Consider the following 11,577-nt stretch of genomic DNA (forward strand, 5'->3'; position numbering starts at 1 on the left):
GGATACTTTGCTGAATGAAGGAAATGCTAAATAAGGGTTAATTTACAGATTCATCATCTAGTGCATGGGTGCTCCACCTATGGCCTTCCAGCTGTTGTGGAACTACAAGTCCCATGAGGCATTGCAAGTCTAACAGTTACACACATGACTCCCAAAGGCAGAGGCATGATGGGACTTGTAGTTATGCACTAGCTGGAGGGCCACAGGTTGAGCACCCATGATCTAGTGGTATAACTGAAAATGAGGGGACTCCAGTGTTACAAAAGAGACTGGCCCACTTGGTGTCAAACAACAAATTTACATTGATTTTTATTACATCTGTCAGGATAATCATGCTCAGTATTATATGTCTTTGGGCTAAAATGACAGATGACAAAATGGAAAACTACGTGTAAATACTTCTACTTGCACAGAATAATATTTAAAAGCACTCAGCTGGTTATTAATGGGCAGTGGCAATGGGGGGTCTCCATGAGTTCCTGTGCTAGGGCACAGTTACACCCTGGTACCCTAGTAGCCATGCTTGTGATCCCAGCTTGCATTTACTTATAAAACAAGGATATTTATCAAATTGTGTCTCACAGCAAAAAAAAAAAAAGGAGCAATGAGATCTACTATTAGATTGCATTTAAATTAATACATTTCTCTCTTTGATGTGCCAGTATAAAACCTGCCCCTGACTCACTGGAGTGCTGGGCTGTGGAGGGGGGTGGGAGTGTCCAGCTTAGGCTCTCAGCAATTCACTGGGAGGCTGAACCAGGTGCTGGTCCAGGTTCTTGGGTGGATCTCAACCATATGGTCACGATCTTTTCCGAGCCTGAACCGGTTCTGTGACGTCAGCTGACAGCGGGCTTTAGCTCACTGTTGGCTGAAATTGGGTCACAGGAGTGCAGATTGAACTGTACTGTTGTGATCCAATTAGCTGTATTTCTCCTTTAAAGTGGTTATAAAGGTTGAAAGTTGTTACCCTAATGCATACCATGCATTAAGGTAAAAAAAACCTTCTGTGTGCATCCCCCCCCCCCTTCCTTATACTTACCTGAGCCCAGTCCCGACCCATTGCTGTGCATGAGAACATGGGGTCTCTGCTCTTTTTTTTCTCACTGTTCATGGAGGCAGCAACCATTGTTTCCTACTGTTGTCAACCACAGCCAATAGGAGAGAGTGGGGGGTGGGGCCCAAGCCACACTGTGTGTGTGTCTCTGGACACACTAAGCGCAGCTCAGGAATCAAGCCCACGTGAGTGCCCCCATAGCAAGCAGCAGGTGGGAGGAGCCAGGAGCACCGGCAAGGGAATCCAGGGCTACTTGTAGCAGGTAAATTATAAGATGTTGGTTATTTTGAAAAAAAATCCCTTTAATATCACTATAAATTTATTCTGATTATTATCTGTTTTAGGAAGCAATGTTTGTTTGCATGCAAAATACTCATTAAGAGGAAATAAACTGAAACAGTCTGAGATGAAAAAAGATTTGGAGGTCCTTATAGACCACAGATTTAGCAATAACGTGCAATGTCTCGCTGAAGCTAACGAAGAAAGCTGAATACTATTATGCATTAAAAAGTGTATTTATTCAAGGGATAAATAAATGCTTTACCCGTTTAAAAAACCCTGGTTCGTGCTCATCTTAAAGTGTTACTAAACCCAGGAGCATGCATTCACTATATCTGGTCTCCCACAGTACACAGAACATGGAAATGTTATTATTTTAGTAACTATGAACTGCTAAACACCTTTTCTCATCAGCAGTATATAGCAGTCTTGTGACGTCTATGACTGTATGGGTAAAGCTTGTAGGAGGAGTTTTCATTCTCCCACAATTGTCCTATGAGGCTTTAGGGCTCCTGACCCTCTGTCGGGACAGTGCTGATTGGCCCTGTGCTAATTACACGCACTCTCCCAAGAAAAAAATAAAAAACTCTCTAGCAATACATACCAAACTGAGCATGTGCAACTTGGCCCCTGGCTCTGTAAATATTAGGAAATATACTGGAGTCACTGGAAGAAGGGGAGGATCAGAGGAGACAGGATCAAACAGCCTTTTTACACAATACCGAGGATTAACCCCTTGGGTTCCACAGTAGGTATAACAAGCATTCTTTACTGCATATACAGACTGATTTTACTGTTGTGGGTTTAGTAACACTTTAGGCATGCAGTATAGTTCCAGTTACCAATCACCAAGAAGGATGTCCTAGAAATAGAAAGGGTTCAGCAAAGGCAAACAAAATTAATAAGGGGGCTGGAGAGCCTCAATTATGTTGAATAAATGAGTAAATTACAAGTATTCACCTTAGAATAGATTTGTTTAAGAGGTGACATGATTGCTACCTTCAAATTAATCAATAGTGACTGTAGAGCTGGTAATTTAAGGTCCCTGTTTATTTTGAGGTCCCTAACAAAGGAACGTGAGCACAACTTGAAATTGGAGTAAAGGAGGTTTATTCTGAAATTGCACAGGGTGTTGTTTACAGTTAGAGCAGCAAAAATGTGGAATTCCCTTCCACAGAAAGTGGGATATTGGCAGTTTCATAAGACTTCTAGATGCCTTTCTTCATGGGCATATTATCGAGGGCTTTAAATAGTACTGGCACAGATTTGTTCAGCGCCCAGGGCAAACATGCAGAACTGCGCCCTCCTCCCCTGCTGCGATTGCATTACGTGGAATGGGCGCTCTGTGCTCTTTATCCAGCTGCCCGTTATAGCTAATCACTTGCTTTCTAGCACCTAGGACAGTGATGGCAAACCTTGGCACCCCAGATGTTTTGGAACTACATTTCCCATGATGCTCGTGTAGCTGAGCATCATGGGAAATGTAGTTCCAAAACATCTGGGGTGCCAAGGTTCACCATCACTGACCTAGGAGGAAGTTGCACACACACAGTGTAAAACTGTGAAGCCATTAACCTGGAGTATGGGATGAGGGTGCGCCCCCACCACATCCACCGCTGCATCTGGGGCAGCTGTCCCTCCTGCCCACCCCTGGGTATGGATATTCTTAGAAGACTTACACTGACACATGCACAAATATAAGTTGGCACTGGATGAACCAGTCTTTTTTACAACCTTATCTGCTATGTAAGACACAGGTCCATCGAGTCCAAGCTATATTTGTGCATATGTTGTAGCAATTTGTACCTGTTTATACTTTTAATAAACATATATTATATATAATATAATATATATTATGGAACAAAACATGCGTACAAACTCACACTTGCAAAACTGTAGCATCTGAGTGTGACTCTCGTTATTAGGGTACTTTCTTAGTCTCCATTCACACTAGTACGACTTGTCAGGCGACTTGGTCAGCCTGACAAGTCACGCACCGTCGCGGTCCATTGACTGCTACAGGAACCGTTCTAATAGGAGCGACACAAGTCGCTCCGACTTAGAAAAAGGGTCCTGTACTACTTCGGGGCAACCTGGAGCGACTTGCATAGACATTCATTTTATGAAGTCCATGCAAGTCGTGCCGAAGTCGCGGTGCACGCGACTTCACAGGTCGCCCCCGAAGTCGTGCCGCTTCAGTGTGAACCGGCACAATGGGGCTAGTATTTACCAACATCAGAAAAAGTAGCGTAGTTGCTTATAGCAAACAGGTTTAATCTCTTTAATAATACAAGGAATCAGGCTGCTAATGGTACTTGTTCCCATTTTCTTAAAAAATAACGTGGATGTATGTGTAGACATCCTTCCTGGCTGTATATCTCTTGTATATACAGCTGGAAATTCTCTGCACAACCAAGGGAGAGCACAATCATGTGCCTTACATACAACTAGGAGCCTCCCTGCCTGTGACTCATAATGAGCGAAAGGGAAATTCCAATGTGTCTTTCAGACCAAACTCTCTACTAATTTGGAATTCTGTTGTTAATAAACAGTTGGACAACCTTCAAATTTTTTCACAATGCTAAAACAAACTGGGAGGTTGGAAAAATCTAAAAGGGGCCTGTCTAGACAGTCAGATATGGTTCAGCATGTCTGACTATCAAAGCTGTATTATAAAAAAAAAAGCTACTAACTATTAACAGAGACAAAATTCAGCTTGTTATAGTGAATACGGTAACATCTCTGTGACATCTAGCCTTTACCAGCAACATGTCACATTGTGTAGAAGAGGCCATTCGTCTTATGAAGGAAGATAGGATATCATGACATAGGGAAGTGCACAGATATCATGACATAGGGAAGTGCACAGACCACCCTCATGGTCACACCATCATTCAAATGACAGGAGTACTAAAAAAACAGGGTGAAGTCTAGGCAAGTGCACATACTTTTCTCTAACAATAATGTGTGTTTCTTTATTCCAGCTTCACTGATTCCTAAATAAGTTCCAAATCTGCTGCAAGGCAATCGGAGGCCATGTCGCCCCAGCAGCATCAATGCTTGCAGTGTTATGAAGTGATTTATTGTGCTTAGCCTAATAAGTGATTGCTTGTGGCCATATTGTGGTGAAATTAGAGAAACAAGGGCAGCCATTTCAACCGCATGATACATTTATCAAGAAAACACTAAGCACAACAAAGTCATGCACATGTCTCCATTTCCAGAGGCTACATTGAGAGTAAGTGAAGAATTCCCTGCCTCTATGGCCACCATGATGTAAGATAACTATGTCTGCACACACTATACTGCTTCACCTAATCCCTATGAATTAGAACTTCATTCCCTGGCAGTGAAAGTATAAAATGGCATAAGGTATAAATGTCATACAGTATAAAATGGCATAAGGTATAAATGTCATACAGTATAAAATGACATAAGGTTGTAAATGACATACAGTACAAAATGTCATAAGGTATAAATGGCATAATATGGCATAATGGAGCTTCATTACCTAGCAAAGTAAGTATAAAATAGTATATGGGGTTTAGCTCAAATAAAAAAAGGTGCAGTAATTTGCACTGATTATTAACGATCATTACCATGACTTGTGATATATCAGCTCAATTTCTATTAAAGTTAGCTGTCACTTTACAAGTGTATAGCAAATAACCTTGACAGTTCTGACATTTTAATAATGGAAATACAAACAAATGTTTTCTAATACAGATAAATAATTATGCACAAATAGATGAAATGCCTTAGTTTTTTTTTTCAAAAGCTTTCAGAAATGAAACAAGATCATATATTTCTCAGCTGGAAAAATTATTCAGATGCTTCAGGGGTAATACAAACATACCTGTTACTGCTCATTCCAGATCAATGCCAGCAACAGACAGATTGAAAATATAGTTCTGTGAGTCCTGAAATGTGCCCATTTATGTACCCAGTGTGCATGTTTGCTATTTTACAGGAAAACAGTTGTTGTAGTTTACTTAAAGTAGATCTAAACCCTAACTGGATGACGTTTAGTTTGATAAAGCATTGCTATCATAAACAGTTATGTTTTTTTTGTTTTGTTTTTTCACCTTTTTTAAAATAATTTTTGCATCTCAGTTCTGCTGATCTCTTCCAGCCTCTTTAAGCCACTTTCTACCTATAAGCACTACATTGCTCTGGACTGGCTTCTTGGTGGACCATGCCTGAGTGTAATATGTGTTGGCATGGGTGATCGGGGTCCCCATTAGGGGAGCATGTAGCAAAGTGACAATGCAGGAGCACAGCTGGGACACAGTTGTCACCCCATTACAGAAAGTGGCAAAACAGGGACCCTTAGAGGAGAATCACTAAATATTAATTTTATAAAAGCAGCTTATTTTGAAAGATTAAAAAACAACTTTTGAAACAACATCAACATGTTAACTAATACCAGACCCCCTGTTTTATTGTAAAGTGCTGTGCAAACTGTTGGTGCCGGGTAAGTCTTGTATAATATTAATAATGATAATAATAATATTAATAGTAATAATGCAATGAATACATTTTTGGTGCTGTATAAACACCTTAATAAATATTATTATTTATAATAATAATATTAATAATAATAATAATAATAATAATAATAATAATAAAAAGAAGAAGAATCATAGGATTACAGTGACTAGATTTAGATCTACTTTAATAAGAAATAATAATAATAAAAAAATAATAATACTTATATAATAGTGATTGGATCTAAATCTACTTTAATAAGAAATAATAATGAATTATATATGAGAAAAATGTATACTTTATTTATCATTATAATTTTTTTTTTCTTTGGGGTTGGGTTAGGAATTGTTGAATGTATGTATTTTTTGGCTCCCTTGGGGAATTGTATGTTTGTATTGTTTTTTTTTTCTGTATTGAAATTAATAAAAAACAAATAATAAAAAAAAAGAGAAATAATAAGTATCATTATATTATAATGATTGGATTTAAATCTGCTTTAATAGGAAATATAATAATAATAATAATAATAATAATAATAATAATATAGTGATTGGATTTAAATTTACTTTAATAAAAAAACAATAATAATAATAATAATAATATTAAAAATAATAATAATAATAATAATAATAATAATAATAATAATAATATAATGGTTGGATTTACATTTGCTTTAATAGGAAATAATAAGAATACTATTTTAGTGATTAGATTTATCATTAATTTAATCAGATTATTATTATTATTATTATTATTAATAATAATAATAATAATAATAATAATAATGCAGATGTCTCTATAGAGAGTGAAGTAACTTCTAACATCCCAACAGAACCATTCTTCATTTATTTTCACCTCTATCAATTGATAAAAGATTAAATGTGTCTAGCAGGACCCAATATATACCACTGCTCTGCCCTATGCAAGGCAATGACTACTGAATAATCCTCCATGTTCTATGTTGCAGCACAGATCGCATCATTTTTAAACCACACTCTACAATATAAAAATATTATCTATCCATAGGCAACATTGTTTCCATATCACCACGACAAACATCTAAGAAGATAACATTGTGTAAATGCAATAGGTAACTTTTCCCCTGGACTAAGGCTGCAGTACCCCGTACGCGGCATAGAGGGCGCTGCACCCCAATACATCAAGTTACCTGCAGCAGAAGTTGACCATGAAATAAAATGTAGATATTTCCAATGCTGAGCGTTCATTGCACACATCCCGTGTTATTAGGAGTTAAAAATCACCAACCGCTGATTTTATTTACCTACCCAAAGCCCACATATAGAATATAAAATGTATTTTTTTTGTTCATCAGCTCCTGATGGAGAACTTACCAGACCAGCTGGATCTTGTAGGGATCTCCCAGATCTCGGTGGGTTCTAGGGGTGAGCCATCCAGCTGATGCTAAGTCAGAAGTTTTGTGTGTTGCAGATCCTCTTTTTGCATAGCCACAAGGATAAAGTGCAGCGGGCAGAGTCGGGGCACCCAGGCAGCATCCAATGGCAGCATCCAGTGGCAGCATGAGCAGCCCGTCAATCCATGGAGAGGGATGAGAGAGAGGGAGAGGAGCTCCGGGTAGAGGAGATGAGAAGGAGATATCCAGGGCAGAGAAGGATGATGAGGAGGAGGAGGAGGAGGAGGAGGTGTGCACGGTCCCGGTGATGGAAGTTGGAATGTCGGAGTGTGTCTCCCGCAGCCAGCGCTGGGACAAAGCTCTGGAGGGGCGCTGACGTCGCGTTCTCCTCCACCCCCTTCACTCTATGGACAAGGGGTGGGGGGGCTCCTCCAGCGCTGCCAGGCTTGCCCCCTTTATCCTCTCATCTCCTTCTTCATCACTCCCCTCTGCTCACCCTCATTTCCTCCTTATCCAGCCTTCTTTCTTTCTATTTTCCTGCTTTGCTTTCATTTCTTTCCCTATCCACCCCCCCCCCCACAATTCCCCATTAGTCTGCTATTGACAGCCACCTGAAATGAGAGAGGAGGGAGTGCAAGAGGACAAGACACTGGGGTCCCTGAGCTAAATGTAAAAAGCCCTGATTATTTGTCGCTATTGACTTGTTGGAAAAGATTTGGAGCAATGCCCTGCTGATCTCTGAGCTCCAGCTTTGCCGTGACACATCCCAGGGGGGACACTCAGCAGCTCACCTTGATTTAGCAAAGAGGAGAGAAATGTTAGGAGCAATGATAAGAAAAAGAAAAAAGATTTGTAGTGCTGGGATGTATTGCTGCAGGGTGTTATTACATCTGATGGGGTCACACTATTGGTAAAAGGAAGAAGATAGAAGGCTTTACAAGATGGAACAGAGGAGGCACAGCTACCCTGGGATGGTCAGGAGCAGCTGATGTGCTCAGGGTTGTTGCTGGGACCCATGTTTATCCATCTTTTATTATATATATAAATGTAAAACATTGCAGCTAATCCTTAAAGTGGTTCTAAAGCTTTGTTTAACCACTTCAGCCCCTGAAGGTTTTACCCCCTTAATGACCAGGCAATTTTTTGCAATCCGGCACTGCGTTGCTTTAACTGACAATTGCGCAGTCGTGTGACACTGTACCCAAATACATAATGTCCTTTTTTTCCCCCACAAATAGAGCTTTCTTTTGGTGGTATTTGATCACCTCTGCGGTTTTTCGTTTTTGCACTATAAACAAAAGAAAAGCATCAATTTTTAAAAAAACACCAATATTTTCTACTTTTTGCTATAAAACATTCCCAATAAAAAAAAATCAAAAAAAAAAAAAATCTAATTTTTTTTATCAGTTTAGGCTAATTTGTATTCTGCTACATATTTTTGGTAAAAAAAATTCCCAAAAATCATATACTAATTGGTTTGCACAAAAGTTATAACGTTTACAAACTACGGGATAGATTTATGGACTTTTTATTTTTTTATTTTTTTTATTAGTAATGGCGGCAATCAGCGAATTTTATCGGGACTCCAACATTGCGGTGGACAAATCTGACACTTATGGCACTTTTCCACTGCAAGTACCGGCTCGGCTCTACTCGGCCCTGCTTGGCCCGGTTTGCTTTTCCACTGCTGGTACCGCATGGTACGGTGTTGGAACGGTTCGGTACGGTACGGTATAGGTTTGCTTTTCCACTAAAGTAGTACTAAAGTTAAGTGGGTGGGATAACAACGGGGTGGGTGGGACTCTCTGACCAATCAGTGGCTAGAAGTGACTGCATGCAAAGGATTGTGGGATATAGTACCAGTTATGGTACCTGTTGGAACCACAATCGAGTAGGTACTGTTTTTTCAGAGCCGTACCGTACCTTACCGTTCGGTTCCATGCAGTGGAAAAGCGCCGCCGTACCGTACCGTACCGAACCGTTCCGACACTATACCAAGCGGTACCAGCAGTGGAAAAGCACAAAAGCGTGCCGAACCGTTCGGTTCCATGCAGTGGAAAAGCGCCATAAGTGACACTTTTTGGGGACCAGTGACATTATTACAGTGATCAGTGCTAAATAATATGCACTGTTACTAAATGACACCAGCAGGGAAGGGGTTAATACTGGGGAGTGATCAAGGGGTTACATGTGTTCCCTATATGTGCTTTCTAATTGTGGGGGGGGGGATAGATTGAACAAAGGCAGAGAGAGATCGGTGATTCTGCTTAGCTGAATCACATGATCTTTCCCTGCCTCTCTAAAAGGAGAGCCGTCTTACATTGTTTACATTCCAGTTGGCTCTCCTGTCAGTTTTGCCGAAGATCGCGGGAGGCCGGCGGTGATCGAGCCAGCTCCTCCCGCGGTCTGACTCCCACTGTGTCTAATCACAATGGAAGCGCGACTCCGGCCGCGCATGTGTCTCGCCAAAACCGCGTGCACTTAATCGCGTAGATCTACAAGATTATGTGCAGCCAAGCCGCCCTGCCGCAGTAAATCTGCTTGGGGCGGTCGGCAAGTGGTTAAAGGACAATTTTGTTGCAGGGGATGCCAGAAATCTGACTTAGTATCTTAGGCAAACTTCTGGGAAAATTGGTGAGCCAATCACACAAGCAGGAAATTATGTTGCTGGGGTGTGGTCAGGACACGTTCTGTGTACAGAACACCTCCAGGCAGGTGGCCATATTGCATTGCATTTTCAGAAAATTACAACAGCTGCAGAATAAAAAGGAAAGGTAATTTTTAATAACATTCAATTACAATATGATTTGTGTCGCAATTGTATACGCTAAATTGCTTTTTTCCCCCACGAAAGTGGAGTTACCCTTTAAATATAAAAATAACAAACACGACTATACTTACCTGCTCTGTGCAATAATTTTCCTCTTCTTCTGGGGTCCCCCCCGCCTGTACTCCAGGCCCCTCCTCTCCATCAGGTGCCCCTAGGGAAACCTGTTTCCCCTGGGGGCACCCATGTGTGCTTGCTCGTGAGTGCCACTGCTGCGTCCCCCCCACTCCAATGTCACCAGATTTTATTGACAGCAGTGGGAGCCAATTGCTCCCGCTGCTATCAATCTGTCCAATAAGGAGAGAGACAGCAGGGGGGGGGGGTCTCATGTATAGAAAAGAAGAGGTCTGGGGGGCTGTTGCAGAAGGTGAAAACCTTAAAGTGATTGTAAACTATCACCTTGTAAAACAGCCTTCCCAGATATCGGTCGGTGACATAATTTACCCTTGCTCAGTCACAGAACAAAAAAAGAAGAAAAGAGGGCGCACCGACCTAGTGCATCACCACTAAAACCATTTATTAAAATATTAAAAGGTGTACAGAATACTCACAAGACTAGTGTGATAATACACACATCAACATTGCATGTACAATCTCCAAGGTAGCCAAGGTCCCAAATGTAGCAAATAGGCATGCAGATGGTCGCATGGGGCTGCTGTGGCTGGGCTGACGCGTTTCAAGGGCGAACCCCCTTCCTCAGAGCCAGAGAAATTACTGCAGCTCTGAGGATACCCTTGATCCTGAGGGGGCAGCAAGACCAGTAGCTTTTTTAACACTTGAGTTTGAAGTGCACCTCTCTTTACTCCGTCAGATTCTACTTGAGCGCAGGAGATTTGCTTTACTACTTGAATATATTCAGTCACAGAACAGCTTGTATTCTTTTTAAAAAAAAAAAAAAAAAACAACCATACAAGGCATTCTCTGAATGGCGCTGAGTCAGGGACCCCCTGTGATCAATGTTTGGAGGGTGAATTGCTCGAACAGGACGCAGGAGATTACAGGCTATCACTTTATGTAGCACAGTGCCAACCTGGACCATTGTAAGCTGGCAATAAAGATGATTCCCGGAGTTGCGATTTAAATGATTTTATTCTTTAGTAGTGCCTATTGTTGCTGTAATTGGCTATTGTTGGTGCGGTACTGATGGTATTTTTTTTTCTGAAGGAGGAAATGTGATCAGGGATGTGGGCAGGGTGTGCCTCTTTTGCCTAAGTATGTTGGCACCAAAAGGTTTCATATCTCCGGAAGCTGGGAGGGATGTCTGTGTCCTCTCGGGTCTTGTGTATCTTTTTATATTCATAATCACTGTACAATTTCCATTGGTGCTCACTAATCACCTCTTTTACTGTACAAATTATAGATAAGAGATGTCTGCTAGATTGCTGCTATCCTGAATTGCACATTATTACTATTTTGGGGCTGTAAAGCAAGCAATTTCATCACTTTCCTGAAAGTACACAAATTTGCTAATTAGAATCCCCAGAAAAACAATAAAAGTATGCAAATGTTTTTAACAAATACAGCCCATTCAGATAAAAATACTTTGCAAACGATGCT

The 11,577-nt window shown here is 40.8% G+C and overlaps 1 protein-coding gene across 1 annotated transcript in view; it reads right to left on the reverse strand.

Moving 5' to 3' along the window:
• FAT1 (FAT atypical cadherin 1) overlaps nucleotides 1–7,665 on the reverse strand; it is a 430,056-nt gene extending 422,391 nt beyond the window's left edge. The window contains exon 1 of the mRNA XM_082261039.1: nucleotides 7,174–7,665. The gene's annotated coding sequence lies outside the window, so the exon portion shown is untranslated. The remainder of the gene's footprint in view (nucleotides 1–7,173) is intronic.
• Between the last annotated feature and the right edge of the window lie 3,912 nt (nucleotides 7,666–11,577).

Source organism: Pelophylax lessonae, assembly GCF_965119305.1.
Source record: "Pelophylax lessonae genome assembly, chromosome: 1".
Classification (NCBI taxonomy): domain Eukaryota; kingdom Metazoa; phylum Chordata; class Amphibia; order Anura; family Ranidae; genus Pelophylax; species Pelophylax lessonae.